The sequence below is a fragment of the Podarcis liolepis genome, assembly GCF_965112155.1.
Source record: "Podarcis liolepis genome assembly, chromosome: 17".
Lineage (NCBI taxonomy): Eukaryota > Metazoa > Chordata > Lepidosauria > Squamata > Lacertidae > Podarcis > Podarcis liolepis.
Genome location: NC_139571.1, coordinates 13256438 through 13271408, shown reverse-complemented (window position 1 = coordinate 13271408; position 14971 = coordinate 13256438). Strand labels below are relative to the sequence as shown.

At 44.9% G+C, this 14971-nt stretch overlaps 1 long non-coding RNA gene across 2 annotated transcripts in view; it reads right to left on the bottom strand.

The window, feature by feature from the left end:
- The window catches only part of LOC310697133, a 237521-nt gene extending 229013 nt beyond the window's left edge, over positions 1-8508 (bottom strand). The window contains exon 1 of one of the 2 annotated variants that reach the window (XR_014520942.1): positions 8302-8508. This is a non-coding gene — a long non-coding RNA (uncharacterized lncRNA). The remainder of the gene's footprint in view (positions 1-8301) is intronic. The other variant, XR_014520943.1, reaches the window with a different exon arrangement.
- Between the last annotated feature and the right edge of the window lie 6463 nt (positions 8509-14971).

Below are 14971 nucleotides of genomic sequence, written 5' to 3'. Positions count from 1 at the left end.
TTATTATGTAAATGCCTTAAGAGAGAATATTATGAAAATGATATACAGGTGGTACATGACACCAGTCAAGCTTGCAAAAATCTATCATTTGCCCAATAATAAATGTTGGAAATGTAAAGAAATTGAAGGTACATTCTTTCACCTTTGGTGGACGTGCCCAAGGATTAAGGCTTTCTGGGAGATGATCTATAATGAAATGAAAAAGGTACTTAAATATACCTTTTTGAAGAAACCAGAGGCCTTTCTCCTGGGCATGGTTGGCTAATTGGTGCCAAAGAAGGATAGAACTTTCTTTATGTATGCTACAACAGCAGCAACAATACTTATTGCAAAGTATTGGAAGACACAAGATCTACCCACTCTGGAAGAATGGCAGATGAAGGTGATGGACTATATGGAATTGGCGGAAATGACTGGCAGAATCCGAGACCAGGGAGAAGAGTCGGTGGAAGAAGATTGGAAGAAATTTAAAGATTATTTACAGAAATACTGTAAAATTAATGAATGTTAGAATGATGTCGGAATGAAGTTAAGTGGTTTTAGTAGCAATGTTACAAAGGAGTATGTAAAAATGGATTGTTAACAGGTGAGAATCTAAAGGTATAATATATTAAGATAAAGGATTAAGATAAAAACAAAGAGGGAAAGGATTTGCTGAATTAACTAACTGAACTGGAATACAAAAAAGGGAGGTGTGAGGAGGTCAGGGAAACAAGTAAATGAAAGACAAGACATGGAAAGATTGATTTGTTTTTAACTGTTTTTACTTTTCTGTATTTTGTATTTTGTATTTTCTTTTTTTTCTTTTTCTTTTTGTAATCTTTTCTGAAACTTTAATAAATATTTTTTAAAAAGAGAGAGATTTCCACATACGAACCCCAAGGGAGGCTAAGCTTCTCACAACAAACTATGGTTTATCGTTATACCCGTCACACGCAGCCATAGTGTAGCATGGTGACTAAGGCTGCAGTTCTTTGCGTGCTTAACTAGGACTAAGCCCCACTGAATGTGGCAGGACTTCCTTCCATTTATGGTCCAGTGCAGAATGAACACCCACTGAGACAGGACCCCCCCCCCCCGTCTTGCTTCTGCCTTCAATTCTTTATGCACTTTCAGGAAATCTGTTGCGACTCAGCCCCACCAGCTTCAGCATGCAGATAATAATCCCAATCTGCTTTACGAGGTTGTGAAGTTTTGTTTTTATTTATCAAAATGTACATATAGTGATGTATGGAAGTGAGAGTTGGACCATAAAGAAGGCTGATCGCCGAAGAATTGATGCTTTTGAATTATGGTGCTGGAGGAGACTCTTGAGAGTCCCATGGACTGCAAGAAGATCCAACCTCTCCATTCTGAAGGAAATCAGCCCTGAGTGCTCACTGGAAGGACAGATCCTGAAGCTGAGGCTCCAATACTTTGGCCACCTCATGAGAAGAGAAGACTCCCCGGAAAAGACCCTGATGTTGGGAAACTTTGAGGGCACAAGGAGAAGGGGACAACAGAGAACAAGATGGTTGGACAATGTTCTCGAAGCTACCAGCATGAGTTTGACCAAACTGGGGGAGGCAGTGGAAGACAGGAGTGCATGGTGTGCTGTGGTCCATGGGGTCACGAAGAATTGGACACGACTAAACGACTAAACAACAACAACATATCGCTAGATTGTAACCACCTAATGGTTTACAAAAATAGGAAACAAAACATTGAAATTATTGATAACAACAATTGATAACAACAAAAGATTATTACAATCAACAGTAGCTCAAAAGAAATAACACACACGCAACTTCCACATGTCTGGAACAGCAAAGAGCAGTGAAGGCACCTGCCTGGTGTCAACAGATAGTGAGTTCCAAAGGGTAGTTGCTGCCAGACTAAAATACTAATTTCTTACAAGTAAGGAACAAGCATTATGTTAGGGCTGCCCTATGTCCAGAATTTCCCAGACGTAGGTGTCAAAAATGGCATTCCGGCAGAATTTCTGAAAAGCAGCAAAAATGTGTGGGAAAACCCAGGCATATGGCAGCCAGTATAGGAAGTGTTGATTTTTGGGGTGATTTCCCTAAGAAATAAGGGGAAACCTCAATTGTTTGTGGAGATTTTGACAAAAAAGCTCAACAACTTTGCCAGAAAAAGCTCAAGCCTACATTTTGTGCACCTGAAACAGTGCCAGTTTTGCAAATTGATGCAATTGAGTGTGCTCTTTTGGGGTAAGGCAATTCTGCAAAAGAAAACATATGCAAAAGTACTTGGAGCACTCTAAATCACAATACAGATACAGAATTCCCTGCCATAATCGTCCTTATTATCTCACTATTTTTTTTACCACTCCTCAAAGGCAGAGAGATTTTGAGATCCCCTCCCCCGATCCATTCATCTCACCACATTCATTCCGCCAAGTGCAAAAGACTATGTTGGGTCTCATCAACGTATTAAGTGTTTCATTGCACTGTGCACAATATAACTCCAGGGTGATTAATTAGCTGGAGTACTTCAGATCTCAGAAACACTGCAAACCATTAATGTAATTGAACTTTACAGTCAGCACAACAAATTAAGAGGGAGAAGCAATTTTCCCCCCTCTCTTTGCAGTTCATTAGTTAAGGCAGAATCCCTCCTGAAAACAAGATGGTTAGAGAGAGCCTCCTTATAAAATGGAGTGTGGCATTTTTTGCACAGTGAAGAGCCCACCATCCTATTAGGAAACACACAAAGGAAAACGCCCACCCACCCCTTTTGTAAATACCCTTAGGATCCTTTGTTTGTCTTCCCACAAACACATGGGCTATGCAGAACCCGCAAATGTTGGTCTGTAGAAGCAAAAAGAAGTTCTGTTTCATCCAGATGAGGACCTGGGCAGAAGAGTCAGCAGCAACGAAAACTAAGAGGGCTGGGGCTGGAGGAGTTATTTTGTGCATTGAAATAATAGCTCAGTAAATGTTTTCCACTCCTTCAAATCAGTTTCTGCCTTAGAGGCGTACTTTTCTGAAATATACTCAGAGTCGAGAGTGGATTTCATGCTCTTTATTCAGCTCATAGTGGTGAGGAGAAATGGAAGTTCCCCCAAAATGTCTGCTTTATATACATTATTTACACAATGGGCCCCACATGGTTGGCTAATTCCCGGGATTCTCCTGCAGGCCAATCAGGTTGCAGATTCACTTCCACCTAGAGCTGGATTGGGTGGTTCCTGCAGACCAATCAGACTGCTGCATTCTGGACCCTATTGTTCTAGGACCAGTCAGACTGCTGCATTCTGAATCCTATTCAACTCAGTACATAACATTTTCTCTCTTTCTTTAGTGGATCATGTGGGTCTCCATAAATCAGAAGCGCAGGGGACAGTGATTGAGCAAACAGACTGACCTGGCTGAACAAATTTGCTTACAGACAGCACTATTTTATTATTAATTAATTAAATTTCTATATCGCCATTTGTCTGAGGATCACAAGGCAGTTCACAATATAAAAACACACAGCATAGTAACAAAAATAATAAAACTACCCCACTCCCCAGTTTAAAAGGCCACAGGCGGTTATATTAGCCAAAGGCCTGGGAGAAACACCTGGCACCTTCAGATATGGAATGAAGGCGTCAGGCAAGCCTCCCTGGGGAGAACATCACACAAATGGGGAGCCACCACAAAAAAGGCCCCTTTCTGTGTTGCCACCCTCCAAACTTCTCACAGAGAAGGCACATGAAGAAGGGCGTCAGATGATGATCTCAGGGTCTGGGTAGGTTCATATGGAAAGAGGTGGTCCTTGAGCTATTGTGGTCCTGAGCCATTTAAGGCTTTACAGGTCAAAACCAGCGCTTTGAATTGCACCTGCAAACGAATTGGTAGCCCGTGAAGTTGGGCTTGGGTTAGTGCAGTGTTATGTACTAAGCTTGGATCCTAGAACAATAGGCAGGTAGGATCCTAGAATGCAGCAACCATTCAGGCTCCAGGAGGGAAGCAGAATCAGCCAATCAGACGGAACTCGTTGTGTAAATAATGTATATAAAGCCTGAGGATTGGGGGAGGGGGATTCATTCACTGTTTTACGAGCTGCAATTAAGAGCATGAAATCACTACGCCGCTCTGAGTATATTTCATGCTGTATGCTCAAACCAGCTTGCCCAGGTGAGCAGCCTGGCTGCCGAATTCTGTACTAGCTGAAGTTTCCGAACCTTCTTCAGAGGCAGCCCTGTGTATAATGCACTGCAGTAATCTAACCTAGAGTTACCAGAGCATAGACAACAGAAGTTAGTCAGTCCCTGTGCAGATCGGGGCGCAGCTGGGCCACCAGATGAAGCTGATGGAAGGCACTCCGGCCTTGAGGCCACCTGAGTCTCAAGTCAGCAATGGATCCCCAGGCTATGTCCCCACTCCTTTGGAGGGATTGCAATCCCATCAAGAGCAGGCAAGCTTCCATCCTTCCGATCGAGGAAACGACCAACTGACAGGGCCTTAGTCTTTTCTGGACTGAGCATCCGTTTGTTGGCTCTCATCCAGTTCATTACCGAGGCAAGACATCAGTTCAGCACTTCCACCTTGTTATGTACTGAGTTGAATAGGATCCAAAATGCAGCAGTCTGACTGGTCCTAGAACAATAGGATCCAAAATGCAGCACTATGATTGGTCCTAGAACAATAGGATTCAGAATGCAGCAGTCTGATTGGTCCTAGAACAATGCAGCAGTATGATTGGTCTGCAGGAGCCACCCAATCCGGCTCCAGATGGAAGTGAATCCACAACCTGATTGGCCTACAGGAGAATTCCAGAATTAGCCAATCACGTGCAGCCCATTGTGTAAATAATGTATATAAAGCAGATACTTTGAGGGGACATTCATTCCTCCTCACCACTATGAGCTGAATAAAGAGCATGAAATCCACTCTCGACTATGATTATATTTCACACCTGCAGATCTGTCCATGGCAAGGGACTCCCCAAATCACAGGATATGTGCAGAGTTCCAGTTGAACTGAGCTAATTGGCAACAAGTCATCTGGACATGTGTTAGCAAGTGTTTGTGTGGAGTTTCCCGTTTCCTGCATGCAGCAGAAAAACCAGCCTTCCTAGTCCTTTCCATATAATATTTCAGTTCTTCTTTTTCATTGACAGTTTGCCTTCAGTTCCTTCCTCTTGTATGCAACGTTGACAGCAGTTCCCTGGACGATGAGTTAACACAGAGAAGCTTCCCTCTTTTTGCCTTCCACTTCAAATCTACCTCACAATACTTGCCCATTCAGAACCCTGGAGGTTTGGAGGCCCATCTGCTGAAATGGAGACCGACTGTCTAATCCAAACAATCGCTTCTCGTGGCAGGAAGCCCTGTGCCGCTCCATGAATGCAAAAACTCTCCCTCTCATGGCACCATCTGCACAGCCATCAGCTAATCCCCAGTCGCCTTTCTCTCCTTTGAATTTGCTCTCTAGAAAGATTTGCTAAGGCCAGTCACCTGTGTTTATCTGTCTGGGCTTCACTCCCCTCTGGGCTTCTGGAGTTATGCAAGATTAGATCGCCTTTCTTTTTTCTCCCAGTGTACTTTATTCCAGCTTGAACGGAAACTGCAGCCAGAAATACAAGTCACTGTGGAGCATTAGAGGAAGACGCCTGTTTGTGGGCTTTGGAGATGCGTCTGCTTGGCCACTGTGGGGGCAAAGAGGGTGGAGAGGCGTCTGTTAAGTTGTGGGTGAACATATCAGATGACACAGCGATTCTCCAAACAGCTCTTGTTTATTCACAGGTCAGAACAGAACTGAACTGAAGGGTTCAGCCAGCCTGCTTATATAGAGCTCCAGTATAACGTAGCTGTAACAACTTTCTGTAACTACCCAATCACTGAACGTCACTTTCGATCCCTTATTTGCATATGTGGACCTGAACTATCTCCAGTATCCCCCTGCTGGCCCAGGGTGAGAACTTCAATACATAACAACGTCCATGCCTTAGATGTGAGCAACAGGGTTCTATGCCCAGCCTTGTTAAGGACATCTGCTTTCTAAACACCCAGAAAGCAACACACCATCGCTTTAAAACACATTACACAATTCTGGTGACTTTTAAGGAAGTTCACATCACCATGAACTTCCTCAGCCTTTCTGCTTATTCAGCAGTTATAGATTTTTAAGGGGGGGGGGAACTTCTGAGAAATGAAAGATGAAACAAAAATCAATGCTCGTGAACCTAAGCATTTCAGCACCTGTAAAACAAGCGGGCATTATTCTGTCTGGTATACAGGGACGCGGGTGGCGCTGTGGGTTAAACCACAGAGCCTAGGACTTGCCGATCAGAAGGTCGGCGGTTCGAATCCCCGCGATGGGGTGAGCTCCCATTGTTCGGTCCCTGCTCCTGCCAACCTAGCAGTTTGAAAGCACGTCAAAGTGCAAGTAGATAAATAGGTACCGCTCCGGCGGAAAGGTAAACAGTATTTCTGCGTGCTGCTCTGGTTCTCCAGAAGCGGCTTAGTCATGCTGGCCACATGACCCGGAAGCTGTACGCCGGCTCCCTCAGCCAATAAAGCGAGATGAGCTCCGCAACCCCAGAGTCGGCCACGACTGGACCTAATGGTCAGGGGTCCCTTTACCCTTTACCTTATACAGGTTGAAGGGTATAATTGTTACTTAATTGTTACTGAGCAGATGGGAGTGCTATAGAATGATCCTATACATTACTCAGAAGTAAGTCCCATTGAGTTCAGGTAAGCCCCAGATAAGTGGGTTCAGTATTGTTGTTTTTGTGTGGTTTTCCTGAAATATAAGTACTAGCCAAACGCGTGGTAGAAGAGATCTTGCCTCCTCACCCATTTAAAGTTGAGGTATTCCTCAATGAAATGACAAACTTACCTGCATGTACAAATACCATGAACTGAGCATTTCACAAACCTTCCCATGTGTTGCGATTATGAATGGAAGAGAAATTCAATTCAGTTCACATTTAAAGGTGAACTGACTTAATTCCCGCTTTCTGAAACATTATGCAAACCAAGCCACAGCCATCCTTCAATTTTGCCCTCATCTGAATTTTGCAAGGTCGTTCCGCAGTCAAGTAACATGCACTAAAATGCTACTAGGGTAGAATGTGTATTCAAAGGCATACAGGTATATTAGTGAAAATAACACAGAGAAATGCATTATATTAGGGGTAACTACTTTGCAAAAGGGGGACGTGGGTGGCGCTGTGGGTTAAACCTCAGCGCCTAGGACTTGCCGATCGTCAGGTCGGCGGTTCGAATCCCCGCGGCGGGGTGCGCTCCCGTTGCTCAGTCCCAGCGCCTGCCAACCTAGCAGTTCGAAAGCACCTCAAAGTGCAAGTAGATAAAGAGGTACCGCTCTGGAGGGAAGGTAAACGGCGTTTCCGTGTGCTGCCCTGGCTCGCCAGATGCAGCTTGTCACGCTGGCCACGTGACCCGGAAGTGTCTTTGGACAGCGCTGGCCCCCGGCCTCTTAAGCGAGATGGGCGCACAACCCTAGAGTCTGTCAAGACTGGCCCGTACGGGCAGGGGTACCTTTACCTTACTTTGCAAAATGTGAATATTAGGAGAAACTCATGTTGAAAAGATGTAGAATTTTCATGTGATGATGTGGAAAATTGAACTTAAGGTTGGAGAAATGGAGAAAAGCCAAACTTGACATATTCCCCCACCCCTAGTGGGAGCTATCCCTTTCCTTATCTCCTGAAAAAAATTATTTCTGGCAAGGCAAGGTACCACACCTCAAACAATTAGGGTTGCCTAATGTGAAAGAGTCCATTCCCCAGCCATAACATCTAAAAGTCAGTTAGCTGTTTATTTCCTTGACATCTGATGGGAAGGCATGGCCCTCTAGATTGTTGTTTAGTCGTTTAGTCGTGTCTGACTCTTCGTGACCCCATGGACCAGAGCACGCCAGGCACTCCTGTCTTCCACTGCCTCCCGCAGTTTGGTCAGGCTCATGTTTGTAGCTACGAGAACACTGTCCAACCATCTCGTCCTCTGTCGTCCCCTTCTCCTTGTGCCCTCAATCTTTCCCAACATCAGGGTCTTTTCCAGGGAGTCTTCTCTTCTCATGAGGTGGCCAAAGTATTGGAGCCTCAACTTCACCATCTGTCCTTCCAGTGAGCACTCAGGGCTGATTTCCTTAAGAATGGATAGGTTTGATCTTCTTGCAGTCCATGGGACTCTCAAGAGTCTCCTCCAGCACCATAATTCAAAAGCATGAATTCTTCTCTAGATTACTTTTCCGTAAAGACATGCTAGAAGTCTCCAAAGAAATGACAATCTCCCGGGCAGCTCTCAAAAGCACTTCCAAATATCAAAATCCCATAGAATCTTACCACATTGCTTTCTGCATGGATAGGGCTCCTGTGACTTTCAGAGCAGCTTGATTTGGATTAAACCCAAAGGGGAAGCTTCCTTAGCCCTGCAGTCCTAGGCAAAGAGGCATCTGTCCATGTCTGTCATGCCACTGGTAACAGGCACAAAACCTCTGACCTTTTTTTTTTTAAAGGCAACGAGCCTCATCTGTTAGTACTTCAGCTGCAGGCTACCTAGAATTCAGGGGGTCCACATAACACCCCACATATTATTATTATTATTATTATTACCCCGCCCTCCCAGCCAAGGCTGGGCTCAGGGTGGCTAACAAGCAATAATAATAACAAATTGAATGAATACAACTTAAAAACAAGATTAAAATACAACATTAAAATATTGAAACATTAAAATATTAAAATGCTGCCTCATCACAGGAGAAGAAAGAAAAAGAAAGAGGGGGAGAGAATCAAATTGGCTTCAAGCCAAAGGCCCGGCGGAACAACTCTGTCTTATAGGCCCTGCGGAAAGAAATCAGATCCTGCAGGGCCCTGGTCTCAGGAGACAGAGCTTTCCACCAGGCCGGAGCCAGCGTTGAGAAGGCCCTGACTCTGGTTGAGGCTAATCTAACTTCCTTAGGGCCCGGGACCTCCAGGGTGTTGCTATATATGGACCTTAAGGTCCTCCGTGGGGCATACCAGGAGAGGCGGTCCCGTAGGTACGAGGGTCATAGGCAGTGAAGGGCTTTAAAGGTCAAAACAACATAACATTAACATAACATAACATAAAACATAACATAACATAACATAACATAACATAACAACATAACATAACATAACATAACATAACATAACATAACATAACATAACATAACATAACATAACATAACACCTGTCCTCTGGGAAGTGCAATTAGTTCTGGTGGCAAATTCCCAACAAATGGGCAATGCAACCAGCTCCTTTGCTGAAGAAGAATGCGAAGGAGACTTCTTTTTCATAAAAAAGAGGTGTTTCACAAAACTTTCTCTTCCCCTCCTTTCCATTAGGTGCATTCACTGATCCAGCCCATAATTAAGGAAATGATAAGATTAAAGTTTTCCCAGCTTACTTGCTAAACGCTGTCTGTCAGGCAAGCTGTGAGTATTTAGCAGCGTGTGAGCGAAGAAGGTTTCTTCTTTAAATGTCAGGAAGCAGCTGCACCCACAGGCTGCAATCCCAAAGCCACTTACTTGGGAGTAAGCCCCATTGAATTCAGTAGGGCTTACTTCTGAGTAGACATGGTTAGCATTGTGCCCTTTGCTTTTAATGCCACAGCATGGAAACTAGCACTTCGTTGCATTAAAAGGACAAGGTTGGTGCCTTTCCCCAGCAAAGAAGAATTTTAAGTGGTTCCCCCCCCCCCTTGCATGCTGTTTGATAATATTAATAAACAAGCTGGCTTGGTATGCTAAGCCCAGACACTTTCCCATGACCTTGTGGAAGCATTTAAGCTGCAGCCCTGGAGCTGCTAATCAGTGGCGTAGCGAGGGTTGTCAGCACCCGGGGCAAGGCAAGTAATTTGCGCCCCCTAACCCGTGGATTTGCGCCCCCTAACCCTAACCCCCAGATGTTGCGCCCGGTGCGGCCGGCCCCCCCTGCACCCCCCACGCTACGCCACTGCTGCTAATAACCACTGGCAGGTCCTGCTTACTGGACATTCAGACACGTCTTCTCTGAGTAGTGTTGTAAACAAAAATTGCCCTTTTCCCTTATGGGGTATCTAAGAGCCCATATAGAGTCCTTACATAGATTCCCTATTGGTAGGAGAGAATAACAGAGGCCAACCAGAAAATACTGAGAAGCAAAGCAGCTAGTAAGCTTGATCTTTATTGATCTGTTGCAACAGGGTGCTCACCTCACCTGCAGGAGAGGAGGAGGAACCCAGAAAAATGGCGCGCAAGGCCTTATAAAGACTATTGAAATTGCCATCCTGTAGATCAAGACCAACCCCAGAAACATCATACATACATCACAGAAGGGGTGTAACCTAAGACCACCCCTCAGATACATCATACCTACATCACAGAAAAGGCGGTCTAAAACAGAAATTTGATTGTTGTTTTTCTCTTGTCATTGTTTATCTCCTGTCTGGCTGGTTACCGTATTTTTTGCACCATAACACTCACTTTTTTCCTCCTAGAAAGTAAGGGGAAATATCTGTGCGTGTTATGGAGCGAATGCCTGAGGGTGGCGGGGGGGGGGGGGATCTGCTGCAGTCGTGAGCAGAGGATCCATGGTTCCCTTTCCTTCCCTCCTCTGTGGTTACAAAGATTGGATCCACATGGATCCTCAGGATTTTTGCATTGGGCTACTCCAAACTCACTGTCAGATCACATGTCTGTGGCCACAGCATGAACCACAAAAATCATATATCCACTATTTCGTTTAGAATATTTTTTTTCTTGTTTTCCTCCTCTAAAAACTACGTGCGTGTTATGGTCTGGTGCGTGTTATAGAGCGAAAAATACGGTACTTGATTGGATTGCCTGGGGAGTCTGGCCAGTCTTTTGTAAAGATAAATGGTTCCAGGTCGGTCTTCCTGTGCTGATCTATGTACGTGTTTGGTTGGTACACTTATGAACATTACCATATATCTAAGACCTCAAAATTCCTATCACAGTAGACCCACTGAAACTCATGGATCTCAAGTCCCCACATTCCTTACTTTCCATGCATCTTCTCTGAGTAGGAATAACTTTGGATACAGCCCGGATCCAATGCAGGCTATTTCAAAATAATGTAGAGGGCCAGAAAGAACCCCTCCAAAAGCGCTATGTGAATCCACAACACATACGTTTGCCTCTCTGCAAATTGATGCTTTGTGATGCTGTCCTTATTGCTGTTCATTATGTAAGATTTGCTTCTCACTCCTGTGCTTTATAATTTATGTGTAAGCTGCCACGAGTTCATCACAGCAAGGCTGGCTATCAGTGCCCAAGTCAACGCCTGCAGAAATGGAAGTATGAATGGAATTTCAGCAAAAAAAGAACCAGTTGTCCTTTAGCGTCTCCCCACCCCAGCCCTCTTTCTTTGGCAGTGCCATGAGCGCAGAGGCATGGCGAATCTGACAGGGAACGTCTCAGAACAATGCTGTGGTCTAGCCTGAAAATCAGATAAGCAGCACAGGGTGTTCAAGCAAAGTCTGAACAATAATGCCAAAAACCTGTCTAAAGTGCAGGCTGACAAACTCCCATGAACACCATGGTCGGAGTTTCGGCTGTTAAAGGGATTTGTAAACAGAGTGTAGTTTTCCTGCTGATAATAATGCTGAGAACAGGTTTTATACAGTGCTGGATTTACGTATAAGCTAAACAAGCTCTAGCTTAGGGCCCCACTCTCTTGGGGGTGGGGCCAAAAAAAATTAAAGGGGGAAAAATTGGGAGTATATTTCCAAAAGAAAGGATTAAAAAACAAATAAAATAAAAGCTACATATAGCAGCAGTTTTTTGTGTTGTGTATGGACCTATTAGGTCCATAAATTACCATGTAAAGTGATACCTCAGGTTAAGTACTTAATTCGTTCCGGAGGTCCATACTTAACCTGAAACTGTTCTTAACCTGAAGCACCACTTTAGCTAATGGGGCCTCCTGCCGCCGGAGCACGATTTCTGTTCTCATCCTGAAGCAAAGTTCTTAACCTGAGGTAATATTTCTGGGTTAGCGGAGTCTGTAACCTGAAGCGTATGTAACCTGAAGCGTATGTAACCCGAGGTACCACTGTAGTTGTATTCCTCACAAAAACACAGTGACAATTTGTTGTTGACAAAGGACAGCTGGACATATAAAGGGCCCCATTACTTTCAGGAGCTTAGGGCATCGTCAAACCTCAATTCAGCCCTGGTTTTATATGCTGGTTCCCCCTTTCAGCAGGAGCCCCTTGTATCTCCTGGGATGCTGCTCTTCTGAGTCTCTTAGTACAAGGAGCCCCCTGTAGACGTGATCTCTGGAGATCTTCCAAGCTCCCCTTTTGCTGTGCTGCTTACCTTCAATCTCCTCAATGGTCTTTCTGCTTCCCTTACACTTTTCCTCATGAACATCTCTCTCTTGATGGCTGTTCTCCGCTGTTTGACAGTCGCTTGTTCTCTTGAATTCTTTGCCCTTTCTTCCTCACTGCCCCGTGGGCTTGGAAGTGCCTGCTAACAGGCCTGCCCTCTCTCTCACACCCTTCCAGTCCTTCTCCAAGCCCCACCCTTTCCCCCAAACCTTGGACTCGGCCCCCTTTGTGCTCATGCTCTGATTCCGGAAGCAGCCAGTGTTCTGCGCTACAGATGTTGCTGCCCTCTGCCAACCATCATCCCTGACCATTGGGCTTCCCAGCAGAAGCTGAGAGGTGTGGGGGACTCCCTGGTCCTGAATAGGGCAACTGTGCCCCTGAAGGACCAGGTGCGCAGCCTGGGAGTCATTCTGGACTCATAGCTGTCCAAGGAGGCGCAGGTTAATTCTGTGTCCAGGGCAGCTGTCTCCCAGCTCCATCTGGTACACAGGCTGAGACCCTCCCTGCCCACAGACTGTCTGGCCAGAGTGGTGCATGCTCTGGTTATCTACCGCTTAGACTACTGCAGTGCGCTCTAAGTGGGGCTACCTTGGAAGGTGACCCAGAAACTGCAACTAATTCAGAATGCGGCAGCTAGAAAGGTGACTGTGAGCGGCCGCCGAGACCAATAACACCAGTCTTGAAAGACCTACATTGGTTCCCAGTACGTTTCCAGGTACAATTCAAAGTGTTGGTGCTGACATTTAAAGCCCTAAACAGCCTCGGTCCAGTAGACCTGAAGGAGCGTCTCCACCCCCATCGTTCTGCCTGGACACTGAGGTCCAGCTCCGAGGCCTTCTGGCGGTTCCCTCACTGCAAGAAGTGAGGTTACAGGGAGCCAGGCAGAGGGCCTTCTCAGTGGTGGCACCTGCCCTGTGGAACGCCCTCCCATCAGATGGCAAGGACTTTTAGAAGACATCTGAAGGCAGCCCTGTTTAAGGAAGTTTTTAATGTTTGATCTTTTATCGTGTTTTTAATATTCTGTTGGGAGCCTCCCAGAATGGCTGGGGGAACCCAGCCAGATGGATGGAGTATATCATTTGCCCGATAACAAATGTTGGAAATGTAAAGAAATTGAAGGTACATTCTTTCACCTTTGGTGGACGTGCCCAAGGATTAAGGCTTTCTGGGAAATGATATATAATGAACTCAAAAAGGTATTTAAATATACTTTCACGAAGAAACCAGAGGCCTTCCTCCTGGGCATAGTTGGCCAATTGGTGTTAAAGAAGGACAGAACTTTTTTCATGTATGCTACAGCAGCAGCAAGAATTCTCATCGCAAAGCATTGGAAGACACAAGATCTACCCACCTTGGAAGAATGGCAGATGCAACTAATAGACTATATGGAGATGGCGGAAATGACTGGCAGAATCCGAGACCAGGGAGAAGAGTTGGTGGAAGAAGATTGGAGGAAATTTAAAGCTTATTTGCAGAAACACTGTAAAATTTTTGAATGCTGAGGACATTGAAATGAATTGAAGGGGTTCTAGCAACAAGGTAAAATGTAAGAGGGGATCAATAACAGATAAACTAATAGGATATGAATTTGCTGAACCAATTTTAAAAAGGAATACAAAAATGGGAGACGTGAGGAAGTCAGGAAAATAAGTTAATTAAAGATAAGAGATTAAGAAAGAGGGAAATTTTGTTTTTCTTTTATATGTGTTTTTTCATTTTCTTTTTTTGTGCTCAATGTTTGTATTTTTGTATTTTGTAATTTTGTATTTTGTATCCGTTTTGTTTTTGTATTTTTCTAAACTTTTCTATCGATAAAATTCAATAAAATATTATAAAAAACAACAACAGATGGGTGGAGTATTATTATTATTATTATTATTATTATTATTATTATTACCACCACCATCATCATTGGAGCTGGAGTCCAGCACCACCTTGAGGACACCAACTGGGCCCCCAGGCGCTGCTTCTGTGACTCAGCCTAAGGATGCCAGAAGGAAAGAAACACAAAGTTCCCCTCTGCCTCTGCTTCTTCTGCTGTTTCCCCCATGTCAAATTTTAGAGTTGATGGCTGCACACAGAACGATGACAAGCCACAAGTGGGACAGAGACCACATCTCTGTTTTTCCTGTTTTGCATTTTGCACCGTCAGCCTCCCCCTGGTGGTAGGAAAAAGAGAGCAAAGCTGTATTTTCTAGAGGACTGCTTGGACAACGATTGCAGAAACAAGAAAGTCTCTCGGTGCACACCCTTAGATTAAATGGAGTCATTCTTCCTCCCACACAAATGCACATTTTTGGAGCCAAGTGTGAGGAACCTTTGGCCCTCCAAATGTTGCTGAGCTTCAGCTATTCTCAGCCCCAGGAAGTCCGGCCAAAGGGCAGGGATTAGGGAACTCGAGGCAGGAGACCTGGTGCCTCCAGATTCTATGCTCAAAACAACCGTGCAAGGTAGGTCAGGCTGAGGGAGGATTTGAATCTTGGTCTCCCCCAAACTTTGGCCAGCACCCAGATCACTACCCCACAGGGTCCCTTGGAACGACAGTGCTATGTCGCTGTTTTCATACTGTTCACAAACCCCCAAACACCCCAGAATGTTTGGAACTGCTGAAATGAAGAGCTTTATCTTTGCTGGAATCAAAAGGGACCAGCGTGTGATTTA